The sequence below is a fragment of the Mustela putorius genome, unplaced genomic scaffold (assembly GCF_011764305.1).
Source record: "Mustela putorius furo isolate JIRA1106 unplaced genomic scaffold, ASM1176430v1.1 tig00003853_pilon_pilon_pilon, whole genome shotgun sequence".
Classification (NCBI taxonomy): Eukaryota; Metazoa; Chordata; class Mammalia; order Carnivora; family Mustelidae; genus Mustela; species Mustela putorius.
In genome coordinates, this window is record NW_025422005.1 from 67869344 (window position 1) to 67897062 (window position 27719).

The following is a 27719-nucleotide window of genomic DNA, read 5'->3' on the forward strand; positions in this document are numbered from 1 at the left end:
TACTTCGTACTTACGACCAGCAGATATTAGCTAATGTTCTCTTTCTAGATGTAACAAAATTCTTTCTAATTTATGATCATTCTAAGCCTTACGCCTACATTATACACATCCTTACGTTTTATACTGACCACATAGAGATTTATTATATACCACTCTATTTTTATTTAAACTGGTCACCATCTCCTCCTTGACTCCCCCTGCTCCCTCCAATCAATCTATCTATCTATGTATCTGTTTATCTATCTATCTATCTATCTATCTATCTATATTTGAATTTGCCCAAATTTGTGGGTTTATTTTGCTTGTTTGGCTTGTCTCCAAACTCCCTGTAGAAAGCTGACTACCACATGACACCACAAAGGGAAACAAATTGTCATCCTCAGGACCTAGACTCGCCAATAAAATGACTATCAGGTGTTATGAAACCTGAACTCAAACTAAAGGGAATGTCATAGAATTGTTCCTAAAACCATGTCTGTTTTGTGCAGCCCACCATGGAACATTCTTTAGACCTTTAAGTTCAAGTTAGGAGTGATCAATGACTTGCATATTGCATGTTATTTAATCCATTTAAAAAAGATTCATGGTTGTTACATCCTAGCAAGATAGGGCAGATGAAGCCGCCAGGAAGAGTAAAGAGCATCCAAGACAAATGCCCCAGCACTTTTGTGCATTTAGAAGCAAAGAAGTATATTGACAAATAATAGAATATTCCTGGGGCAAATTTAAAAGGCGAGGGAGTGGAGGAAGGAAGCAGAAGAGGGAACAGAATAGTATATAGAGAACCAATCAGTATCTGATAGCTATTTTTATTTCAGGGTAATTCATTCTTTCACTGATAACCCTAAGTAAAACCCAAGTCTGCATAGGATTATATATTATTTTCCAGAAGAAAAAAAAAATAAGTCTTAGCCATGTGTAAACAGAATCAAGACGCCAGGCATAGTGGTCTTACCGACATTTCCACACATACTGTCAAGCACAGCATGATTAGAGTATAAAAATAAGAGAGAAGTTGACCAGGCTATTTTTCACATTGGATATGACTTGAAGTTTGAGTTTAAACAAGGTATTTTCAAACATATTTCCTTTCATAAGACCTTTTAAAGACATATGGAAAGACACATGTTTAACAATTATAAGATAAGTTCATTTGAAACTCTTTAGAATGAGACTGAACTTCTCTACGTCATGGTGTCTCTGATTTTCAAAAGGTGAAATCAAATCCCAAAAAGAAAGCAATTGTGGAGTTAATTAAGACAACTTTGTGGCTATATTTGATCATTTTTAAAGAGTATAAGTTTCTAAAGGGTATAGGTTTTCATGTTTTAAATTGTGTAGGTCTTTAGTATAAAAGGGCCAGTTCCCCTCACCAGATGTTTGTGTATACCTGCCGGGGGCTACTTATACACGGATAACGTGGGGGACCCAATACCCTGATGATCTGGCTTTTATAAATTTAAATTTGAAAATAAATTTAAAGATTAACTGGGCAAAATCACACAATGAAATAAAAAATGCATCTGTGTTTTCCTTGTTAAATCTGATTCTTTACAGAATTTTTTTTTCTTTTTAAAGAACACATTCTTAAATCTTACTCTCTTTCTTAATTCAAAAGACTGATTGGACTACAGAGGAATGAAACAGCTTGCCCATGTCATCAGATCTTTTTATTTGGGCTCCAGGTTTCTGAATGAACTTCCACACATGCCCTTACAGACATCTGAACTGCATAAATCCACAGGTGTTTAAGGAGCCCTAAAGCTTGCGTCAGAGAGCAGACATGCTCCACTATGACTCTGTAAGGATTTCGTACTGTGTAAGCAACAGTTGCAAGGATTTCTCTTTACTGCTGGATAAAGTCAGTAGCAGGAGAACCACGTTTTATTTTCTCCATAACTATGATGTGGTTCAATAGTATTTCCATTATGAGCTCTGTAGAGTAGATTATCTTATCCACAGTGTAGGCAGCATTTTCATTCTTTACTTCACATACAGGACAGCCTGGCACAAAGCATCTTAAAAGGAAAAAAAAAAAAATAGCCATCTTAGAAGAGAAAATGTATTCTGATGTGCTGATTTTCCATCTTTCCATGCACTATACTAAGAAAACAATTTTGAAATGCCCAAATAGCATTTATTTGTTCTTCTTTAACACTGATAAGTTTGCATATCTCAGATAACCTTTTTGTAACGGAAATTTGAGTAAAGTTAGTAGAAGCAATTGACAGATTATACCCATAAAAATGTCTGAAAAATCTAGTTTTGTTATGTTTTAGTAATTATGCCTGAAACCAGATTTAGAGGAAAAATTCAGAAGAAAAACAGAGAACTTCATAGAACAATAAATATACGATATGCCCTGAACAATAAGTATACGATATGACAAACTATAATATTCAAATGTTGCTCAATATAAAAGTATTAGTTCAGCTTAGACAGAGAAATTGAGTCTAAAGAAGAAAAGCAAGGAATTAAAATGGGGAAAAATATGCTTGAAGAGTGAAAATAAAGTTACCTACCTTCGTGACATACAGTAATTAGAAACTAGGGGGAAAAAATCAAAATCTTAAGAGGATTTTTAAGATCAGAATAATTTAGAGGGGGAAATGATAAAGGTCTATAAGAAGAGGTTACTTGAAAAGGCATGATTACCTCAAATAAAAAGCCTGGGGGTGTCCATATTGCTCCTGTTTTAAAATTTTAAATAATTTCAGAAATCTATTTATGATAAAAATTTTCTATCATATATTAAAATGGTATACTTTGAACTGTATTTTAAACTGAAGCAGAATAAAAACAGGAACATCAAAACGTTCCTTTATATGGTCTAAATGGTATTTCCATGTTTTCCTTTAAATGCAGTATTTTCTTTTTTAAAAAGATGTTTCTAGGATGCCTCAAGAGCAATGAAGTCAGTCTCCTAGGGAAATGACAATTTCGTAGACAGTATCACTGTAGAGTACACACAGGTATCAACAAATGCCAAAGAGTCTTGTGACCTCTCTGCGTGAGAAGGTTGCCGAGGCACACTGTCCTTGCCTCCATGATGAATACACAAACATTTGGGAAAGAGAGAATCAGATCCACTCAAGTAAACATTGATTAGCAGTCCAGCCTGATTCACCTATCAATGAATCATGTATAAATGATAAATCAAATGAACGACTGAAGATCAAAGGCCATCGGCACGTACAAGTGAAGACTCAGAGTTAACCTCCACCTGAGATTAGACATCTACTGAGCCAGCACCTCTGCCCTCCACACACCTCCTTCGTGCTTCATGCCCGTGGGCAGCCTCGATAGCTTTCTAACAACTTCTATATTTAAGTCACTGTGCTAGCTTTCTTAGGAAAATGTGCCCAACTCTTTCCTTTGAACATCCTCAGCAGGAGGAGGTGGTAATTTCTGAGAGGGGTTTGGTTTTGAAAATAGGCAAGAGTTGCTTGTACCCTTGTTCGGGGAATCACATGAAAAAACAAACCAAACAAGGCACATGGGACCAAAACCCCTGTGTGCACGTCCTTGTGTCAGCCTTCACGGCAGCTGATAGATGTCATCCATTTAAAACGTCACTGATGGGTGCCTGGGTGGCTCAGTGGGTTAGGTCGCTGCCTTCGGCTCAGGTCATGATCTCAGGGTCCTGGGATCGAGTTCCGCATCGGGCTCTCTGCTGCGCGGGGAGCCTGCTTCCTCCTCTCTCTCTCTGCCTGCCTCTCTGCCTACTTATGATCTCTCTCTGTCAAATAAATAAATAAAATCTTTATAAAAAAAATAAATAACATAAAACGTCACTGATAGTCCCTCTAGACCATGAACTTCTCAAAGTCAGGAATCAAACTATTGCCATCATTCTGTATCAACTCCTAGCACATTGCTTATTGGTTGAAAATAACTAATCTGAGGCACCCGTTTGGCTCAGTGGATTAATCCTCTTTGGATCTGGTCATGATCCCAGGGTCCTGGGATTCTGCCCCAAGTAGGGCTCTCTGCTCAGCGAAGAGTCTGCTTCTCCTTTCATCCCTCACCCTGCTCGTGCTTGCTCTCTCTCTCTCTCAAATAAATAAATAAAATCTTAAAAAAAAAAAAAAAAAAGAACTGATCTTTTTGTATGGTTCATAAATTGCCTCTGAAGGCAATCCAAAAGAGAATCATAAAACGTGAACATCTTTGTAGTAAGTATTAACTATTTGGATGAATAAAACTACACATGTTCTGAAATTTTAAAGGCAAAATCCAATTATTTGTAGATCAATGCAGAATATCTACTACAAATTGATAAAATTTCAATAGTGTATAGTGCTGTTGCAAATTATTTAAAATGCATATCAAGTTCTATATCATTATTTCTTTTTTCTCCCCAAGTAGCATGTATAACTCCGAATTCATCTCTCACTTCCAGAGTTATAGAAATCTTCCTTAAATTGCCTTTTGTTCATTTAGACAACACAGAGATGTGGATGTTTTCCTCATGCTTTGCATATATGAATTAGAAAACCAACCTCACGTTTGGCAGACTTACAAGTGATAAATTTCTAATTTCGTTTCTAGTTCTTATTTAATTTTTAATTCTAGTTTGTTATTATTGATTCAACAGGGGAAAAGTAACCTCATCAAAATGTACACCTTTTTGAAAATATCTGAAGTCTTTTGGGGCACCTGGAGGGTTCAGTTGTTTAAGCATCCACCTCTTGAGTTTGGCTAAGCTCATGATCTCAAGGTCATGAGATGGAGCCTGGGGTTCTGTGCTCAGCCCAGAATCTGCTTTCATCTTTCTCTCTCCCTATTTCACTTTGCCCCTCTCCCTATACTTTCCCTCTCTCAAATAAATAAATAAATCTTTTTTTTTTTTTAAATTGTCTTAAGACCTTAGAAGGGAGGGGTGCCTGGGTAGAACAGATAGTTAAGATAGTTAAGATTCTTGGTTTTAGCTCAAGTCCTGATCTCCAAGTCATGAGATCAAGCACCTGGAGGGGTTCCATGCTGAGCCCAAAGTCTGCTCAAGTTTCTCTCTTTTTCCCTCTGCCCCTTGCACCTACACACTCATGTTGCACACTCTCCCTCTCCAAAATAAATAAAGATCTTAAAAAAAAAAAAAAAAAAGACTTTAGAAAGGAGGCAGGAAGTGATACAGCTACCAGAAAGAAGTAGCAGGGGGAGCTAATGGCTTTATCAATTTAAAGCTGAGTAAATAAATAAATGAAAATAAAAGGGGCTAATTACATCTGAAGTTCTACCAATAAAAGTCCACTTAAAGATAAATTAGAGGAGTGTCTCGGGTGGCTCAGTCGTTAAGTGTCTGCCTGGGATAGAGCCCCGAATTGGGATCCCTGCTCCGCGGGAAACCTGCTTCTCCCTTTCTCACCCACTCCCTCTGTTTGTGTTCTCTCTCTCTCTCTCACTCTCTCTCTCTCTCTCTCTCTCTCTCTCTCTGTGTCAAATAAATAAATAAATAAATAAAATCTTTAAAAATGCATTAAATAAAATTAGAAAAAAAAAGATATATTAGAAAGTGAGGAATATTGCTGGGGTACAAAGGAGCTGAAGTTGTTTATTCAATAATGCTGTCGACTCCTGTGATCATTCAAGGTTATATTCTAGAGTTTGAGGCAGAGGTTATCTGAATAAACCTTTACTTGAAAAATGGACAGGCTTTAGGAGATACAGAAAAATGTACACAAATGTCAGTCTAAAGTATATTTCCCTCACAAATGCTTAGATATTGCTGGATTTTTTAGCTACACTTGGTAATATCTTTATTTAATTCAGTGAAATAGTTCGGTAAAGAGCACATGCCTTTTGTTTCCGGGAGGATATAAAACAGCGAATCTCCAGTGATATTCCTTCCATCTTTTCCAATAATATTTCGGTTATCTTTACCTAATAGGCTGATTTTGCATAGGTGGTTTGAACTACTTAAAAAAAGAAAGACAGACAGAAAGAGATGTGGAACATACATAAAGGCATTTTTACATAAATGTCTTTGTAAAATGACCAAAGTAGTGAAGAACACTTTAAATTCTACTCACCTTTTCATATCAATTTTCAAGTAGATTTGTGTATCTTTCATAAGTTCAAAATTCAGTTAAATATAAAGAACTTTATTCTGATAATGACAATCTATTGACTGAGAGCACATGGGAGGGAGAAATGTAATACGACCTAGAAATACTTAGATTGTTTCTGGAGAAAAATGGGCTGTAAATGAGGGATTCTTGGGCCCAGACGTGCTATAGTATGAATGTGTTTCTAATCATTGAAAATCATCACTGTGCAACATTCAAACTAAGAATGCTTCGTTTCTAAACTTGGAAAAACTGATTTCATGTGAATAAAATCGTCCTCAAAATTGGATATAATGTTCAATAATCTGTGTTCAGAAAGACATTTTAAACAGCAAGGCATTTAATATTGCCATCCAGACACTGTCCTGATGTGCTGAGAGCAGTGTGCAGAGTGCGCTACTGACGTAGATCCGAAATTTGCTGATGCAGGAACTGGTGAATAGACTTCCTTTCTGGATTTCTTCCTCATCCAGAAACAGAACAGGAAGATCATCTGCTGGGGCGGGGAGGGGGGGTGGCACGGGTAGGAGGGACACGACAGGGAGGCACAATAGAAGAGTATGTGAAAAGTATAAAATGACTTCTTTGGATTATGATCTCTTCTGACATGGAATATGTAATGCATATTTTTTAATCTAGAAGGAAATATAAAATATATGTAAGTGATAAACAAAACCTGCAAAAAAAAAAAAATCCGTTTTAAACAACATATCTCTCTATGTAAGCCTAGTGCTAGTGAGAAATACCAACATTTAAATGTTATATGCTCTAACCATTACAAGAGGCAAAGTCATTCAACATCAAGGAGATGTATGAACTATATTTCAGGAGCAAGGAAACAAACAAAATCCTAAAAAAGTAAATGCAATCGCTTGATAGCTAAGCAGACATAATATCAGGTTGCCCAGCATGTCGCAATTCCAAGACAGTATATGACAGTAACCAAAAGCTAAACTACTAGCGAAAGAATATTTGCTGTCCATCAAACATAAGCCAATGGTTGCAATAAACATTTCTCTCCATATATCACTGGCTACCTGCCTATCTTTAATTTCAGGCCTTTGAAATTTTATCTCATGAAATATTAAGATATGCTTGTGCTCTCCTATTTTTAGTCCTATTTCTCAAAAGCATTCTATTTGTATAATACATCAAAAAAGAAGACAGTGGCTGTATGTTTCTTCCCTTTGTTGGGATATGTAGAAGGAAGGGAGTGGAGGTTATTTTGGGCATGAGTTTGTCTCTGGTCAGCCGAAACACATCAGTGAAGTAATTTCTATTTAAGTCTTGGCTTTGCCACTCCGTCTGTAACACGCCAGAACTATCCAACAGAAATCAGGACCCAAATCAGGAATGGTGGCCAGAGAAAATACACAGAATCAGAAGACTCGCATTCATCAGGTGGAGGGTGTGGTCAGTGGTCATTCACAGCACAAGCCAGCAGGCTCCACAGAAGGGAGGGTCGGTGGATGCAATAGCCTTGTTCAGAAACCTCATAACTGTGTAAAAGACAAGGGCAGCTGGGTTGTTCCCCATCTCATGCTAGATGGGGAGAAAATAAGAGGTATTATTGGGGGAGGTATGATTGAGGCGCTTTCTGGAACAATTTTACATTAATAGCTCCCTTCGCTTTTAAATGAGCTGAATACAAGAGAGTGTCAACATTCCCAAACTCACGTCTCCTTCATGTTTTGACAACGTTCACTGACCTAATAGCATCAAGTTTTGCAAACACTCTTGCCTACATGGCAACTCTGCATATTAAGTTAGCACTGTTTTGCTAGGGGTGTCAGAATCTTGCTGATTTTCTCTCACTGAAGTAGAAGACTTGCTTCTATCAATCAGCAACACCTTTAGCAATTTATCCCTTCTGTGTAAACTGAAGCAAGATATGGTGTCCCATTTTTAAAATTTCATCCATACTCATCATTTTTAAAAGTGTAATCAGGAGGCTCGGAGCCCCTCTTCTGAAGGTGGATGATTTATTTTGAAATGGCTTTTCCCTGGGCAAGATCAAATGCCCCTGTGAAAACCAAATCCATAAAGTAACTGTCCCATCATCTACAGTGTGTTTCATGGGAATAAATAATATGGCCACGCAATTTCACTGGTGGAGGGAACCTTAAATATCACCTACGACATTCATTTCATGTCACTGCAGAAGAGTATGCCATTCATTTCATGTCACCTCAGAGGAAACAGAAGCTCCAAGAAATTAAGTAACTTTCCTAAGAGAGAGAAAATCATGCTTTGGTGGCAGGGTACAGACTGGCACCCAGAAGTCTTCATTCTTAATCTGGACTTCTTGTCTGAATTCCTACAAATGTCACCCTAAAAAGTGTACATGATGACTGCCTTTTTGCTTTTTTGTTTGTTTGTTTGTTTTTGTTTTTTACAAATTTGCTCTCCTCTCTCTCTCTCTCTCTCTCCAGTTGTCCAGTTTCACTTTTTCTTCCCCTTGAGAAGTTTAGAATCAACAATTCTTTTCCTGGAATATTTTGTTTCAACACAAAGTATTATAGTTAGCTTTTTATATTTTCAATGCCTGAGCTCAAGGTCACTAATAATAAAAGTGTTCAAAACGACACATCCCGTATGATGAAGCTGCTAAACTGCATTACCATTTTTTTCTTTAATAAAATTAATCTGCTCATGTAAACCCTGGGTGGGTAAGTTCGCACTCAGAACCCATCCGAGAACCACACTGTGACATAGATAGATAACTATTAACTCCTTTTAAGCTTTCAAATGTCTCTGAATGTACGAGCAAAGGATCTAAAAACTGCTGATCGAATTCAAATGAGTCAGGATAGAGCAGATGGTTGAAGAAGGCATACAAGCAAGGAGGAAATCTCCTGTTCTCCCTTTCTGATTGCTTTGCCCACAGAGGAATAACGATTCAAAGAAAATCAGTAATCATGGCGTATGTCATTAGCATATTCCCGATAAGGGAGCTTACATAAAAATTCCCAGAGAAAAGGAATGACTGCTCGAAGATCAATTGCAAAGAGCACATTTCCAGCTGCCTGCCTTCTTCCGAAACATGAGCTATTTAAGACTTTTAAAAATTAAAGTTTGTAAAAAGTATGGGCAAATACTGAAGGTTGTTTAAATTAATAATGATGACGGTTGTAAACAAAATAAAGCTAGTATATTTGCAAGTTGGTCAGTGCAATGATTAGAATGCTTTAGTACCTTACCCTTCACATTTCTTGACTAAATTCCATTTGGGGCTGCAGCAAAGTCCAAAGACTTATTAAAATATTGAATATCCCTTTTCTTCTCACCCCTGTGTAATGGAGGATTAAACGAGCTGCAGTGAAGCACCTTCATTGCTTTATCGTGAATCCATGTGGCAGAATGTGTTTTCCCTCTTGACTGATGAGCAGAAATCATTGAAACACACATCTACTCTCAATAAAAACTTGCATGAAACAATTTTAAAAGGGGAAAAATTCTAATTCAGGTAACTATGGATCGAATGTGCCAATATTGAGAAAAAAAAAAAAAACCTTTTGGAGGATATGCTTTTAATGAAATGCTAAAATGCTAAGCAAGAAAACAATAGGTGCTTAATTAGAGTCCTATCCTACACACCTGATGAGACTTTGTCATTGGTATACATTCCTTGTTGCTTTCTCGTAGAGTCCCTAGATTTCTAGTTACTGAAGGGATACAAACATCCATGTTTTGTCAAGGAGAATATTTAACCCTCAAAACGAGACTAAAGTATTTCCCCTCTATAGGAAGAACAGCAGTCACCAAATATATAAACACCTTAATCAATAATAAATCTCCTCATAAATTAACCATGAGACACCATATTGGCAGGTCTTCTTGTTGACTAGAGAGGACCTAGGTAATGCTACTATTGATTGGACCAGTGGGAGGTAGATGGTTAAATAACACAATAGGAAATGTCACAATAGTTTTAATTTTATTATTGAAACCCAAACTTTCAATGGCGGTAGACAGATTGCCTTCATTTTTCATCCATCAAACAGCCATCTTGAGCATTTCATCAAAAAGAACTTTTCTTACACTGGCATTGCAACCAATAAAGCCTTTTATGCATGGCAAGTTGGCAGAAACTATTAATAAAATGTCTGTCAACTGCACATCTCTCTTTTTTTTCTTGAGCAAAAAAGGGGGGAAATCATTAATTACAGTTTCTGTCACACACAAAAGACGCAATGATTGTTCTGGTTTCTTAACAGCTTGAATTCACCTACTGACCACCTCTTCTGTTGTATTTGAAGAGGGATAGGTCCTTATCCATCTAAACAAAAAGCTACAGAGCCATCGGAACACATTGCCTGTGTCTGCCTGGGCAACAAATGTGGTATTTTAGGTTGACTCTGAAAGAGGATTATGAATATGGATAGAATGCAAATACTTCATCTATCTTAATCAGAATACAGGAATTCAAGCTGTTGAGGGAAAAAAAAAAAAGACCTTAGAATTCCCATACAAGGAAAGAAATTTTATAGTGCTTATTGAATTTAGAAGACAGAGATTAGAAATGAACTTAATGAATCCGTTCATCAGAAGGCAAGCAACAGACTTAGCAACAAGTGTAGCTCAATTACCCTGATGACAAATAAATATAATGAACTTTCAGAGAGGGAAACAACTGTTTAGCACAATTAAAAAAGAAAACGATTTTTTTTTCTCTTTGGCGCCTTTGCGCTGTCCTTGCCTTTCTACCTGACACTAAGTTTTTTCCTTCTCTCCCTCTCCATCATCCTAAAATGATGTTTCCTCACACAAGTTTTGCAGTGGAAAACAGAAAGCACAACTATGCGATTTCTGTTAACAACATAGAGAACAAAAGGGTCAGGAATGACTTGCGATAGGTTCCTTCGGAATTTGCAACAAGGCTGTAGTAATAACACAGTGTAGAAAGCTGCCAGTTTCTTTATTATTTCAATTTATCTGTTCAGAGTAAGTCAACTAAAAGGTCTAGGTGGCCAGGTTCAACTTGTCTGGGTTCCCTGTTTCCTTCACATTTAATGGATGCATTTGCTCCAGACACTGGAATATTGAAATGCAAAAGCTTTTTCTTTGTTTTTGCTTTTTTTTTTTTAAATTAAAGAAACTTTTTGATTTAGTGCACTTCTTAATATAAATACTAATAATTATCAGTCCATGATGCTATAGGCTTTTAAAATATACACTATAATTATTTTTATGAATTTTATGCATCAGTCTACAGGTTGATGACAACTTTATGTTATAACAGATCTGTATTAAATTTCCAGCTCAACTCGTTATTAGCTGCGTTACTTTAGGCAAGTCATTTAAATCTTTCTGGGCCTCAGTCTCCTCATCTGAAAAGGAGGAAAATACTAGTAGCTACATCATGTAAAAATTAAGTGATTTAAAGTATATAAAGTGCTAGAACACTACTGGGACATAGTAAGTGCCATATAATCATTAGCCGTTATTATGAGCCAGTCCATTTTCATTTGATCCAAAGCCAACAATGAAAAGATGTGAATTCATTTTAATGATAACAAGATTAGCGCAAACACTAAATCTTTTCTCATTCTTACCTACTGACAAATAGGTATGTTAAAAATTTGAATAAGATGGGATCTGAGGGAGACAAACCATAAGTGACTCTTAATCTCACAAAACAAACTGAGGGTTGCTGGGGGGAGGGGGGTTGGGAGAAGGGGGGTGGGGTTATGGATATTGGGGAGGGTATGTGCTTTGGTGAGTGCTGTGAAGTGTGTAAACCTGGCGATTCACAGACCTGTACCCCTGGGGATAAAAATATATGTTTATAAAAAATAAAAAATTTTAAAAAATCAAAAAACAAAACAAAACAAAAAAACCTGAAAAAAAAATTTGAATAAGAATTTTACGGAATAAAAGTAGGGACCCTTCAACTTGAAGGGGATATTGTGAGCAACTACTACGTTGGGAGATTGAAGACAACAGAGGACGATAAGATTGGTAACGTTCAAGGATGTGTTGTTTCATTTCTATTAGGAAAAAAAACAGCTATAAAAACCTGTCAGTATCAGAACTGATATTATCTTTTTTTTTTTGAAGATTTTATTTATTTATTTGACAGAGATCACAAGTAAGCAGAGAAGCAGGCAGAGAGAGGGGGGAAGCAGGCTCCTCGCTGAGCAGAGAGCCCAATGTGGGGCTCAATCCCAGGACCCTGAGATCATGACCTGAGCTGAAGGCAGAGGCTTAACTCACGGAGTCACCCAGGTGCCCCTGATATTATCTTCTTTACAAAATTTGAATCCAAGTTAGGAGATGACTGTGCTCTTTCTTACTCTATCTAATATATGCATAGGTATATATGATACATATATCATGCTTCTATGTAGATATATATCTCTTTATAGGTATAGATATATCTATATATAGAGTTATATAGAGAGATATATATATCTATATAGAGGCATGATATATATATAATCTTTTTTCAAAAACCTCCATTGAATAGAACTTTATTACCACCGGTTAAAAATGTCATATCACAAGAATCTGGCAAGCATTCAGAACAGTTTAATCTTTCATCAAGGTTTAATCAGAAGAGGTTTATATCTCTTTTGTGCATTGTCAAGTGCCCACCACAATTTGTCTCCCCCATACTGGACTGACAGATTGAGCGAATAAGCAAAGAGCCGGAACATTCGAGTATAATTGCAGTGTCAGCACTGTTAACTGTATTTATGAGAAGAGAGTTAACACTATGACATTAATAATTTCATCAGATTACACATGTTTGCTTGACAAACAAGCAAGCTATTCTCTTTAAATTATCTGTGACTAGTGCCGTTTGCAGCTGGAGAACAGCCATGAATTCCAGTTTAAAAAGAAAAATAAACTCACCAAAACACCATTCAACTTATTTTGTTATGTTTTGGGAGAAAGAAAGAAAAAATTAAGTCTTTAAATATTTGCATTGAGCCAGACTTCATAAATCCTGATTTCCTGTCAATAAGAAAGAAAAGTGGTAGGAACGTACAATAAAAAGGAAGGGCCAGGAAGTATAATAATTGTGTCTAGCTGTACTGTAGTTCAAAAATAGCTTCAGGCAGAGACATGAAGTCTTTTAGTTTGCCTTGACTTTTTAAACCACTAGATGCTCACCTGCAGTGGTTTCTGTGATTTGTGGCAGCTTACCAAAGGCACAGGATAATAAAGACAGTTTGTTACCCTCTAATTTTGGAGGGGCATAACACATGAAGCTTGTACAGCAATCTCTTACCTACATATTTCACTCCATAAGGGGAAACAATAAGAGAGAACATGACATGTATTAGAGAAGTAAATTACAATGTTATACTCTTTGGTCCAATAAACCATTGTGGGCTGTCATGCTCCTGACTACTGAAGTGTTGTTTTATGCTACAGCTTAATCAGCTGGGTGTAGGCTATGCTTTCATATGCCAGTGCCTTAGGCAGTATAAATGCTATGATTCACACTCATGATCGCAGGAGCCTATATAGTGAGGTCCGCAAGACCGGCCATGAAATTATTGGCCAGGGTGATGTATCTCCTTGCACTTAATTTAGAAGAGAGAATGGACTTGAACCCGATTGTGAAAATTATCACAAAACATCAAGCTACCTGTTTGTCTTATTTAATAGGAACATCTTGCTGGTGTTGGTTCTCACAAAGGTCATGTTTCATCATTGGAGTCTAGAATCTATGCCCTTGTGAGAACCTCTCAGGCAGAAAGCATCTGTATTTATGAAGCTTGTGTGAGGCAGCATAATGTTGACCTGAATGCAAAAAGTTAAAAAGAGATATACTGACTGCATTGCTAGTGAGCCCCAAAACAAAAAACAAAAACCCACCGCTTCTACAAATACGTACAAAATCAAGTGTCCGAAGAAAGTGTGTAGAGTACCCTTTTTATAATTCTGATAGTAGTTTTATATTCACTTTCATTATTCTTATGCCAGTAAGTATTGATAACATACCAAAAACAACATGGTAATAATTATTTATTTATTTATTAGATATGAATATTATACACACACACACACAAACACACACACACATAAACATAATCCCTGTTACAGACACATAGAATATTATCATGCTGTCTTGAACAAAACTAATAGATCTGATGAGAAAGAAGGAATAATACATTTTTGGACTGGAAAAAAAATACTGAATTCAGTATCAGTAACTTAGAAATAGTTATCACCAGAGTTTTATACAAAATGAAGAAAAATATTTATGAAACACAAAGGTAAAACAAGGTTTCCAACTAAAATGGCTATTATAAAATAACAACAACAGAAAACAAGTGGTGGTGAAATTGTGGAGAAATTGAACACATTGTTGATGGGAATGCAAAATGGGCATAGCCACTGCGGAAACAGTATGGTGGACCTCAAGAAACTAACCATAGAATTGTACATATGATCTAGAAATTCCACTTCTCAGTATATACCTGAGAGAACTGAAGGCAAGAACTTGCATAGATATTTATACACCAATGTTTATAGTAACATTATTCACCATAACAAAAAGATGGAAACAAATGTCCATCTACAGAGAAATGGACAAACAAAACGTGGTATATACACGACATGGAGTATTATTCAGCCTTCCAAAAGACTAAAATTCTGACACAAGCTACAACATGGACAAACCTTGAAGACTTTATGCAAACTGAAATAAGCAAGACACAAAAGGACAAATGCTATATGATTCCATGTATACAATGTAACTTGAATAATCAATTCATAAAGACAGAAAGTAGAATGGTGGTTACCAGGGGCTGGGAAGAGGGATGGATGAGGAATTATATTTTAATGAGTGTAACGTTTCAGTTTGGATTGATAAAAAAAATTCTGGAGATGGGTTGGTGGCGATAGTTGGCAAAACAATGAATGTACTTCATGTCACTGTACACCTAAAAATGGCCAAAGTAGCAAATTTTATGTTGTATGTATTTCACCACAGTAAAAAAGTACGTTTCTTAAATATATAGAGTCCCTACCCCGACAAAACTGTTGATATCCAGAACTAATAACTTAACTCTATCAGAAAGGAACTCATATAAACGTATTGACTTTAATTGTAGTAAAATCTCACAGTTGTGGATTGTCAATTGATGGTAACATGTTCGAACTAGATCAAAAATTCTTTGTATTGGATTCGTACCCTTTGTCCTAGAAACTAAAGGTGCTCTTTAGTACCCTCAGGATTAGTCTCTGCAGTGTTAATTGATTAAGGATAGATTTGATGCCCGTATTAGAGAAACGCCAGTATGAAAGTATTTATATTTATAAAATTGATTCTGTTCACTTCTTTTAAAAATGCAACATTTATCCCTCAAATTATGAGCAAATTTTTATGGGTTTGACTACAGACTTATGATGATTTGTCTAGAAGTCCCTCAGTAATAGTTCACTCTCTGTTCTGAGAGAGAACTGTATACCTTATCCTGTTTGTATTTTGGTTCGCTCATCTAGGTACAGAGAGGGTCTCTGTTTCAACGTGAACGTCAATTATAACAGCGGGGTCCTGAAGCCTGGAACTGAGAAACCCTGACTTTTTATTTTATTTTGTTTTTACTTTCTTACATCTACCTCCACTGCTGTTCATTAATAGGGGATCAATATCATTATGCCATTTTCATTAAAATCATTTAGAAAGCACCACACTGTGCACAAGGCCTAAATATTGCGCTAAAGATCATTACAGGTGCAAAGGGCCCTTTCCTTCTGCCTGGGGGCATTTCTGTTCTTATTCTGAGAGATCCAGACTGATAAGCATGAAGAATGATAGGAAATACAGAAAACAGTAGGGCACAGTAACCAAGACTGTGGCATTTACATCAAATACAGGCTAAGAGTAAACTTCTTTTAGTGTGAAATGCAAGAATATGATGAATCTGGAAAGAGCAGGACCCCAATGGCAGTACCTTTCTAATCAGCCCAAGAAAGGCTGTTTCCAAAAATTTTAAGAGCTTGAAGGGAAGAGGTGGATTTACTCTGGTACAGGGTTCATTTGCAATTCTGTGAGGTCAATAAATTATCACTTAAGATGACATTTCCCAAAATGTGTTCCACAGAATATGGTTCTACGTGGGGATAAAAAAGAGTCCCAGGGCCCAGCTGAGTTGTACATTCTATCTCTGCTAGAGATTGACAATGAACATTGAGCTATCAAAGGCCTATAAGTCCTGCAATAAAGAAGATAGTTATGTTTGTTTAATCCAGTCTTTCCCAAACTTCTTGAACCTTCAACTATTCCCTCTCTTCCCCCACCCCCATTCATCAAAGATAAAATAATTTAGAAAACTGGAAAGTTTACCTTATGGTATCTGGGGACACATCCCATTTTCCATTTCCTTGGTAGAGCACCTACTTCAACCAGGCAGCGTTCTAGGCTCTGGGAATACAGCAGTGAACAAAAAACAAAGTATTTGCTTTGTTCAACTATATTATGAGGAGAAGACTGAGACTGAACAAAACAAGTACTGTATATAATGTGTCAGAAAGAGTTAAGTGCAATTGAAAAAATTTTCAGGGAGCAAGGGGAAAGGGTTGCTTGCTTTTTTAGAGAAAGTGGTCAAGGTTGAGAGGACAGGAGACAGGTGAGATGTGCTGATCTGATCAGTTTCTGGGGGACAAATGGCAGCACACAAGGAATATGGGAACCAAACATTCCCTCTAGAGAAAGCCCCTTTGCACTTTCTCTTCAACAGAGGAGACTTAATATTGATAAGGAAGTTCTACATGGACACACTAGCTTTAAGCAATTCTATTAAGGGACCAATTTTACCAATGTGGATGGGTAAATGGCTTATCTCCTTGTGGTAAATTAACTATTTGGGGCTTCTAGGGCACTGTTCATTTACTAATTAATCTACGAATTGTTTGTTCCTTGGCTTCTAGTTAGTGACAGTTTCCTCGGTGACAGCATGTTCTGGAATCGTGCTTCTTTCAAGTCCTCTATTTCACATTGTACTATGGCTATTCATCTTGCTCCTCACAAAGGAGGTAGCACATGGGAGCCACGGGTCATACATTATTTGTCATAACCAGAAAGGTAGCTATCAAGTTGCTGAGCTGTGTTGAGGGGAACGATGACAGGGCACTGACATGTTTGCTGCCTGAGTTGATTCTTGAGACCAGAAGAAGGGGTTCCATTTACTACTGTTGTGATCAAGATTGAATGACTCCTTCCCAGATAAAGTAATTTAGAAAGCTGGAAAGTTTGTCTTATAGGACTTGGGGACACATCCTAATTTCCATTTCCCTGGTATAAGTATCTCCCAGTTTCAGAGCCAGCCACATAGTTTGTGGAGTTCCGTGCAAAATTAAAATACGGGCATATTGTTCAAAAAACTGGAGAAAGTGGTAGTAAAGGTCCTAAAATACACAGATTTCTTTTCCTTTCCTCCATAGCCTCCATTCTCGTGACTTACATTGGTGTTTATTTGCTATGTCGTGCCATTCTAAGTACATTTTAAATTAGCATGAATTTTACCGTTCAATTTTATATTGTGCAACGCCCATTTTAAATGCATATATAAGTGCATTTAAGTCACGTGGAAACATTGAAATCACACAATTCCTATTTTGTAGCTTAGATATGTATATGCATTTTATTTTTACCAGAACAGTGAAAACTAACTCAATTGTTTTCATTTCACTTCTTGATACATGCACGTTCTATAGTCACTCTGTATCTTACTGAAGAGTAGGAAAGTTTAAACAGGAAAAGAGCTACGTGTTGCCCTATAATTTATTTCCTTTCCATGTCATCATTATCACCAGAACCTCAGTGACAGATGTAACCCCCCTACCTTGTGCTCACTTTCAAATTCACTATTCTCCCACACATTATGGGCCCACTGGACCTGTGCCCGTTGAGGCATCACAAATGGTCTATGTGCATGGGAGATAAGGAACAACAGACTCACAGACCACATACATCTCCTCTGGTGTTGTTCATGCTCCATTGTTCTAGCGGAGTTCACTTCATACAACACAAGTTCCAAGATAACATTATTATTATTTTTAAAGATTGTATTTATTTATTTGACAGAGAAAGAGAATAAGCAGGGGGAGCAGCAGGCAGAGAGAGAGGGAGAAGTAGGCCCCCTATGGAGCAAGGGGCCCAATGCAGGACTCCATCCAAGGACCCTGGGATCATGACCTGAGCCCAAGGCAGATGCTTAACTGACTGAGCGAGCCACTCAGGCATCCCCAAAGATAAAATTATTAAGAATTTCATACAAAAAACTAAAAAGTTTCTGCACAGCAAAAGAAACAATTCACAAAATGAAGAGGCAGTGGGAGAAAATATTTGTAAACCATATGTCAGTAAGGGTTTAATATCCAAAATATATAAGGAACTCATAAAACTCAATAACAATCCTCCTCCTCATCATCTGTGTGGAAGATGGACAGGAAATTCGACTAGACATCTTTCCAAAAAAGATACAAATGCCGAGAGTACTTGAAAAAATGTTCTCAACATCCCTAATGATCAGGGGAATGTAAGTCAAAACTGAGATTTTGATTGAGATATCACCTCACACCTATTAGAGTTCTAGACAGTTATCAAAAAACAAGACATAACAAGAGTTCACGAAGTTATAAGAAAAGGGCGCCCTGGTCTGTAGGAATCTGAATTTGTATGTATATTATGTAAAACAGTATGGAGGTTCCTCCAAAAAGTAAAAATAGAGCTGCCTTTGGAGCCAGCAATTCCACTTCTGGGTATGTGTCTGAAGAAAATAAAATCACTATCTCAAAAAAAAAATCTGTGCCCTGTGTCCATGGCAACATTATTCATAAGAACCAAGACATGGAAACAACGTAAATGACACTGGAAAAAGAAAGTGTGATATCTGTATATAAGACAGATAGATATCATATCTATATAGCTATGAAGATATATATGGGATAAATATTGGACTATTACTCAGCCATTAAAAAAGAAGACAATCCTGCCATTTACATCAACATGGATAGACCTTGAAGGCATGATGTTAAGTGAACTAAGTCAGGCAGAGAAGGACAAATACTGTATGATATCACTTCTATATGGAATCTTAAAAAAAAAAAAATCCAAGCTCACAGAAACACAAAATAAAATGGGCTGAATGGACTGTGGGGTGTGGAGAAAATGGGGGCAGGGGATTTTGGATAAGGGTACAAACTTCCAGTGAGAAGATAAATGAGTTCCAGGGATCTAATACTCAGTGTGGTGACTATTGCTAAGAATACTCTATTATGGGGGGCACCTGGATGGCTCAATGCATTAAGCCTCTGCCTTCAGCTCAGATCATGATCTCAGGGTCCTGGGATTGAGCCCCACATCAGGCTCTCTGCTTAGGGGGAGCCTGCTTCCTCCTATCTCTCTCTGCCTGCCTTTATGCCTACTTGTGATCTCTGTCTGTCAAATAAATAAATAAAATCTTAAAAAAAAAAAAGAATATTATGTACTTGAAAGTTGCTAAGAGGGTAGGTCTTAAATGTTCTTATCACACACAAATAAAGCACAATTATGTGAAGCAATGGATTTCTTAACTAACCTTATTGTGATCATCATTCTACGATATATACATATCAGATCACCACACTGTACATCTTGAATTTAGACAACATCCGAGGTCAACTATATCTCAGGAAAAATGGAGGACAGAATGAAATTTACAGAAAGAGGCAAAAAAGAAAACCTAATTAATGGGAAATATGTCCTGATAAATCAAACTGATTCCAATATTAATAGTCAATTTATTTGTTTAAGATTTTATTTATTTATTTGACAGAGATCACAATTAGGCAGAAGGGCAGGAGGGGGGTGGGGGGGAAGCCGACTCCCCATTGAGCAGAAAGCCCGATGCAGGGCTCAATCTCAGAACCCTGAGACCATGACGTGAGCTGAAGGCAAAGGCTTAACCCACTGAGCCACCCAGGTGCCCCTTAATAGTCAATTTAAATAATGGAATTGGTTAATAGCATCAAATTTGGATTAAAGAAAGGGAGAAGAAACTAGTTGTTTCAATACAAGATATTCACTGGCTGATGCCATATTATATCCATCCGATTACACCATTCGTAATAAAGCACAGTCCACAATTTAAAAAAAAAAAAAAAAAGGAATTTCAAGACTGTGACAGCAGAGCATTAAATCCTGAGGCCATGTGCTCAGGTCGTATACCCTAGAAGCCGGCCAACTTTCTCCAGTGCAATGTGGAGACCACAGATGAGGGTATAGACACCTCACAAGAAATGTTGCACACTCTGTTCCTTCATTAATTTTCCAGATCTACCTCTGACATAACCTTTAGAAGGTGAAATACTCACCAAGAATATATATCAAATATTAGTTTGAAAATAGCTTCAGGACTTAGTTTGTACAACTAAGCTCAAAATGCTCTCAGCCCATGTGCCCTTTTCCTGGAGGCTCAACTCAAGAAATTTTTGATCCGCTAATGGAGGAATTCTTCCATCTTTTAATGTATGTGATATCATAGCTTCTCTTTCCCTCTTCTCCTGCTAAAATCACATTTTGATTAAAGTCGCCCTTTGCTTCCTCCTTTCTTTCAACCACTGCCACACTCCTTGTGTATCAAATCCCTGTCTTTCAGGATGATTAAAATCTAGAGTAATGGAGTGCCGCAAGTGCCAAAATGAATTGGAGATCAATGCACAAAAACACACAAAGCCAACAAGCCTGCTCGCAACTCTGACACCCCATTAACTGCATCTTAAGGTCTGGTGGCCTCTGCTTCTCTTGGGGGACAACATAGCCCTTGTTCGGCTCAAGGTGTACTGTCTTCCTTTAGTGGGAAATCACTTAGAAAAAAAAAATACATCAGTGACATGGCAAAAAAAAAAAAAAGATGCCGCCTCTCTTAGGAACACACAAAAAAGCTGCTTCCCGGCTCCTTCTTCAGCACTCTATCTGCCCGCCGACACTGTACTGACCTTCTGCCCCGTCCCCATACGCGCTTTGTCACCGAAGCGGAAGACCCAGCATTTTGACAGACAGCTCCATGCATTTACCATAAACCTGGGGCTTGCCTGCATCGTGGTAGAAATCATATTACCAGATTCCTAACAAGAAGGATTATGAGGTTAGAAACTGTTAAAAAAGAAAAAAAGAAGAAGAATGAAAAAGGACTCCTTCACACGGAGCCCCAAGAGCCAGCTCCTGCAACAAAGCCCTATTTTCCATCTTTTATGTAAAGCAAATGGATTAACAACGGGCACGAAGCTGAGCGGCCGCCCCGACTCACTGTGCCAGGCAGGCTCTCTGCGGAATTGTTTGCACCAGCCATGGCTTGTGTGCAAACAGGAGGAACGTGTCCAGGCGGCAGCCACTCGCCACGGTATGCGAAGAGTTCGCGAACGACATGCCCGGGACCGCTTTCTTCCCCCTGGCCAGTCCGCCCGAGTCAGGGCGTGCCAGGGTGACGACGGATGAAGGCAGACCCCAGGTCTGTCTTGGCACGGACGCTCAGGTCCGGGGGAGAAAGTTGGTGGAGCTCTGGTGTGTATTCAGTTTCTGTGCACTCAACAAACTCCACCGCGAGGAGCCAACGTGAACCGCCTGATGGTAGTACGCAGGCTGGGGCGACCCACGGATGCAAGCGTCCTGATGCTTCTTTGGAAAACAAAGGAGTTACCCGGCTAATGAGCTAAATTAGAGTAAACTAGCATTCGCCTTAACAATTATTACTTACAGAGCTAGCTGTGCTCGGCGTGGTAACAATAATGCCAAGGCTGAATGGAATGCTATTTCTCAGGTGCATATCCTCCCGCTGAAAGCCCACTGGACCAGGACCCGCGCGGCCCACTTCTGCAGACTGGAGGGAAGTTTTTCAGAGTCTGGACGGTAGATGAGGTCCTAGGTGAGCAAGGAAAAGAGGGCTGGGAAACAAAATTCCTTATTAAAACCAAAAGTGTTAACCTGACAAACATACTCATTGAATCTCTTTAATACTATATATGAAATACATATGGTACTCATTTTCCCTTAAAATGAGCCATGATAAGAAAACAATTTTATATTCTCAAGGCTAGAACCAGAGAAGATATGCATCGGTGATAATATAGATTTTTTTTTTTTTAATTCTACTGAAAGGCTATTACTAGACATAGGTTATAGTTACAATGAAAACCAAGAGCCGCTTTTAATCCGCTGGGGGGGACAAGTGATGTTGGCTCCTTTTTGTCACTGTCAAGGTGTAGAAAGAATGAAAAATACTTTGGTGGATTTCATTATTAGTACACATGAACAGTCTGAACTCTCCATTATTGGGTCGCCTTTTTTCATAGTCAGTGCCTTTTGCAGGCTCTTTTTAAAAAACTATTTGACAAGAAAAAAAATAGCTTTCAGGGTTTGATATGTGAGTACCTACAAGTTTTCACAAGTTTTCACAAGAAAGTAAATGAGGAGCAGGTCCTGCAAGCTTAATCATATTAACTCGGAACACAATCAAGCTTCACATCTTAACCAAAGCTCGGCGCTTCGTGCAAGTGTGAACAAAGACTGGATGGAGTTCTTTCCTGATCTTGGACAAAAATAATAATAATAATAATAATAATAATAAAATAAAACAGATCCCTACCTTTAAAGTAAACATTCTAGTAAATCTAAAATAACATGAAATGTCTCAGGTAGCTGCAGCCAAAATAAATAATCATTGGCAATCAGAATGCTACCAGTACCTGGAAAGAGACGTCGTATCCCTTCGACTAAGGGCACAACTGAAGAAGACCACAGACTTCTCAGTACACAGACGACTAGGGACTTCATCTCTCAGTCCTCTAACAGCATTACTGTTGATTCGTATCAGTACCCTGTACCTTTTATTTGCTTTGCATTAGGGAAAGGGATTTTTTTTTTTAAATTAGTAATCTCACTTTTTCCATCGAAGTTTGTTTGATACGATTATACTTTCTACATGTTTCTTCTGTGATGCTTTGTCTTTTAAGGCAGGCAAGGTGAAGCAGAAAGAAAAACATATTTCATGTGAATATTTAGCTTTGACACTATTTGGACCAAATTATAGAGAAAACAATGTTCTGGAAATGATTACTTTTTGTTAAACTTATGAAGTGTCGGGATAAGCCTGAGTGAATCAAGCAAGCACATTTTTCAAATTATTTCAGTAAAGGATGGGAGCTGTAAAAACAACTTCTTAAATCTCAACGACTTGGGATAGCGTTTTCCATTTTGGTTGTAGAGGAAAAGTTATCTCTTTAATATGGAGGTGTTTGTCCATGATGCACGTCTGTATTAACTCAGTATGGATTTTACCTCATCGTGCTAAATGAGCAAACCAAGTGATTTTAAACATGTGAGCCTCCTACATTTTAATATGTGGGTTTCCAGCCTGCTGCGGGCAGTCTCCCACAGTTTATAGTGTGATGTTTCACATCAATTTAAAAGAGATGAGAGAATGGGTTACTTGAAGAGTTTGTTTCCTTGTAATCAACTGTAAAGAGACCAAGGTCATGTAACAGATTTCTTCTTCTTTCTGTCTTAGCCAGGAAGACTATGTGAATGCAAATTGCTTTATTGGTGAAGGGAATTAAGATTATAAAAAGCTAGGTTTAAAGAAGTGCAAAATCAGGGCTGTGTCAGAGCAGGGACAACATAATTGTGGTATGGATTCCCATATGGGACTAAATTATCTAGATTTTAGTAATGTCAGCAGTTCTGTGGAGTTGCTGGAATGCGGCCAATGTGCCATATTTGCTTCATTTTTTTAAGATGGTTCTGATTCTACACAATTTTAAATATGCACGAAGCTAAAATTGTTTGGGTATTTTGGTGGCACTTCTCAGATATATGTCTGTGCCTGTCAGGAATTTTATTTGACTATGAAACAGGAAGTGATGCTGACGTGCCTTTATTTTTCTAAACAAAATGCCATTTATTATCATTTCTATCCAGGCTATCAAATCTTCCCAGTAGGGGAAAAAAAATACCCACTTCTGTGAGTACACATCAAGGTTGTCTTCCTTTACCGTGTACCATTCAGTAATACTGTTCTGTAGCAACTCAATAAAGCTGATAGTTTTTCTGGGTAATTACCCACAGCCCCCTGCAGGACAAATTAGCATTCATGACCTGAATAATGCTTACTAGAAAGAGTTCAATGGAATTTACTTAATCAGAATCATTGCTTTCTCTTCACTAATTTTTTTTTACCTAGTCCCCAATGCCTGGTAACAGCAAATATCTCTCAAACCAGTGTTTCATACCCGATGGGGGTGGGGAGCATGAATCTTTAAATTTGAAATGCAGTTGTGGCCTTGGAAAAAATTGTATATTTTTATATGAATAATTAAAATATCTACCTTCCTTAAAATTTTCTATTGTTTTCTCTTTTTAATGCTTACTGGTTTTTGAAAATGAGAGAGGTTTTTTTTTTTTTCATTTTTCTAATTATTTGCAACAGTTTTCCCATTTGTTGAGAATAAAACTTTACAATTGGTCATGCTTCTGGAGTGAATGCTTATACAAGCTCCATATTGCTGGGCATCAAAAATCAGATAATAGCTCAACAAAGTATGGGTACTGTTTTTGATGATTTTTTTGTTCATATTTGATTATTTATTTGATGATTTGTACCAAAATACCAGGCCATGTGGTTATTAGAATATTCAAAGAAATGAGAAGGAAGAATTAACACTCACTGAGCTTCTATTACGTACAAAACACTGCCAGGTAAACTGTTTTTTCTCTTTCTTATTCTTTTTTTTTTTTTTAAGATTTTATCTATTTATTTGACAGACAGAGATCACAGGCAGAGAGGTAGGCAGAGAGAGAGGAGGAAGCAGGCTCCCTGCCAAGCAGAGAGCCCGACTCCGGGCTGGATCCCAGGATCCTGGGATCATTACCTGAGCCAAAGGCAGAGGCTTTAACCTACTGAGCCACCCAGGCACCCCACTTTTTCTTATTCTTGAAACAGTGCCGTGAAGGAAGCACTAGTAGGTCCATATTTATAAAGAAGGAAAATGAGTTTCATGGTTTAAGGTAATTCTTCCAGTGTTTACATAGAGTTACCAAAATGTTATCCAAAAGCTAACACTTTTTTTTGTTTTGCTTTTGTGTTTATGTGTAACGATTTCACATTTTTTGGAAAGTCAAGCAAAAGGCAGTCTTAAACCAATTCCATGACTGAATCTCTAATTTGGAGATTTCTAACCTGAAGAAGGAGATTCCTGAAATTCGGTTGCAAATTTGTGTCTTTGAACACTAATTTGCTGTAAGTGTAGCTAAGGCTAGAAAAATCCACCGCAGTGCAACTGTCCTGCAAAGGTTCTGTTAGTCCACTTCTTCTCTCCATTACTTTTTGCGAATCCCCTGACCCAACAGAGCCACAGAAAGGTGTGAACTGCTGGAACATGGTTCCTCAATGGAACTTTAGTAAGGGTTGGAAAGCAATGCTATTAAATCAAGCGAAAGAATTCGGGTCAGAGATAAGAACCAAAATAAAACAAAGCAAAATCAGGGTGGTCGTCAGTGTTTCTCTGTACTTAACTTGGTGGAGACAGTAAGAATTTCTGTAGGATCGGAAAACTTGTCTGGAGACTTGGTTTGTGTAACAACTTTGAAGTTTTTACTTACGTGGTATAGTTGTTTGGGTTTACATATTATGTTTGTTTATTGTTTATTTATTGTATGTTTATTGGAGGTGACTTGAGGGGAAGCTGAAGGAGATTATAGGGACTAGTTAGAGCCCCAGAAAGAAACCTCTTGGCTCCGCCACTGATTAGATTCCATACTTCCAATGTACTAAAACCGTTCATTTGAACTGCAAAGGAGGGGTTCACTCATCCAGGCCCCTGTGCCACACAGCACTGAACTGAATTTGGTACCTAATTAAGTTTCCTGGGGTGCAAAATGGTTATCCCACTTCTAAATCTAAATAAATCAAAATGTTTTTTCAACTTTGGGGGTTTCAGAAAACCCGCAACACATTTCTGCACAGATTTTCCTTCCAAACACTAGAATATTGCAAGGAAAATTCGATCCATATGTTTCAGATTTACTTAGAGTTGTATCAGAATCTTGTGTTGCAATTGACATTTGATGTTCATGAGGTTTTCTGAATGCTTTCTATTTGCCTTTAACTCAAGAACAGAAAGTTGATTTGTCAAGCTTATATGTACTGAAACCCCAAAATATTAAATTTGGGTGGAAGACAACAAACTTAAAAAAATCGGCATAGGGCATAAAATTTAATAAGGCATGTGTCTTGCCATGTCTCCAGTGTTGGGGACGTGCAGATATGCCTCTCTCTGGCCATATGCTCTCTATAGATACAATTTTGATACTGATCTGGTGAAAGGAAAAGTGGGACAAGGAAAAGAAACAAGGCCAAATTTTTTTTATTATTATTATTCCGGTACTCCTACCTGATGTAAATATTAACAGGATATTATCTGCAATGGGAGGCAAATGATATGTGCAGTGACAGCTTCTACCTAATTTTCTTCCATCCTTCAGACACTCTCCGCTCAGTCTCTGACCCACACTGGAGCTCTACCTCTGCCACCAGGATGCGGGAGATGCTAGATTTTCTGGTCGGCAGTGTCCCTCCCCATCACCAGACAGATACCAGTGGAAGGAGGACAGGCAGGAGTGAAAATAAATAATTTAAACTGCAGCATTACGTCTTAGAGGAGGTAGTATAAAAGAATCTCCATTTGTGGCTGATAGTGCTATTTTTAGGGCTTCTAAAATAATGGCTTCCCTTTTTTCATGGCTAAGAATGTGGTTCTGCCTCTGCTTAGAACATGACAATGGTGCCTTCCAACCAGAAGCCGTTTGGAAAGAGGCATCATGTTTCCAAGGAGCCAAGCACCTCAGGAAAAAAAGAAAGTTTTCTGTTAGCAGAAAGTAAGTCACCATCTTCTGGTGATGGTTGACGGCAGTGTCTACAGACGGTGTGGGAGTGGGCCATTCGCTTTGTTGGTTGTGCAATCCGCATGTGCGCTTTTATTGTTTTCACTAGTTTTACTTCTAGTGTGTCCTCTCTTAGAACAAAAATGATATGGAGAAAAATAGTTTTTCAGTATAGAAACATAAAATGAATGCAACCGGAAGAAAATAAAAAATCCTGAAATCTCTCTTCCCCAAATAACTGTCACTTATACTTGCCATATATAGGTCCGTCTACCATATTTTCTATGCATAAACATGCATGCGTTCTGTTTTTACAGAAATGATATCATATAGGGGGCATGGGGACGAGTGGTCTGGGAAGCCCTTTTCAGTGCCACAAGGCCACACACAAAAAAGAAAGAAATGATATCATATAGCCCATACCTCCTTATTCACTGGCCATACAGAGTCACAGACAATTATGCCATATTTTAAATGTCTCTGTGGTATTCTACTGTTGGAATGAACTATTTAATCATCCAACTATTCAAATATGATTATTCCAATTTAATGATTCAAAATATTAGTTTTCAGGTTGTTCCAATATATTGGCTACTGGTCATATAAATAGCACAACAAATGCCATCTTTACTTAAAATCTTTGCCCATGTCAATAATTATTTCTTTAGGATAAATGTCCAGAACTGAGATGACTATTCAAAATGTTAAGGCTTATGAAGTATATTTACAAAAATAGAATGCACTTTTTTTTTTCTTTCAAAATAATAGTGGGTATA

At 37.6% G+C, this 27719-nt stretch overlaps 2 long non-coding RNA genes across 3 annotated transcripts in view; one reads left to right on the top strand and one right to left on the bottom strand.

Moving 5' to 3' along the window:
• Positions 1-27719, top strand: part of LOC101690468 — a 300273-nt gene that overhangs the window by 156129 nt on the left and 116425 nt on the right. The gene's annotated exons all lie outside the window — the stretch shown is intronic.
• LOC106006421 lies at positions 1189-21989 on the bottom strand. The gene is made up of 3 exons (XR_006601793.1): positions 21764-21989; positions 16372-16449; positions 1189-2018 (listed from the first exon to the last, which is right to left on the bottom strand). It is a non-coding gene; the product is annotated as an uncharacterized LOC106006421 (long non-coding RNA).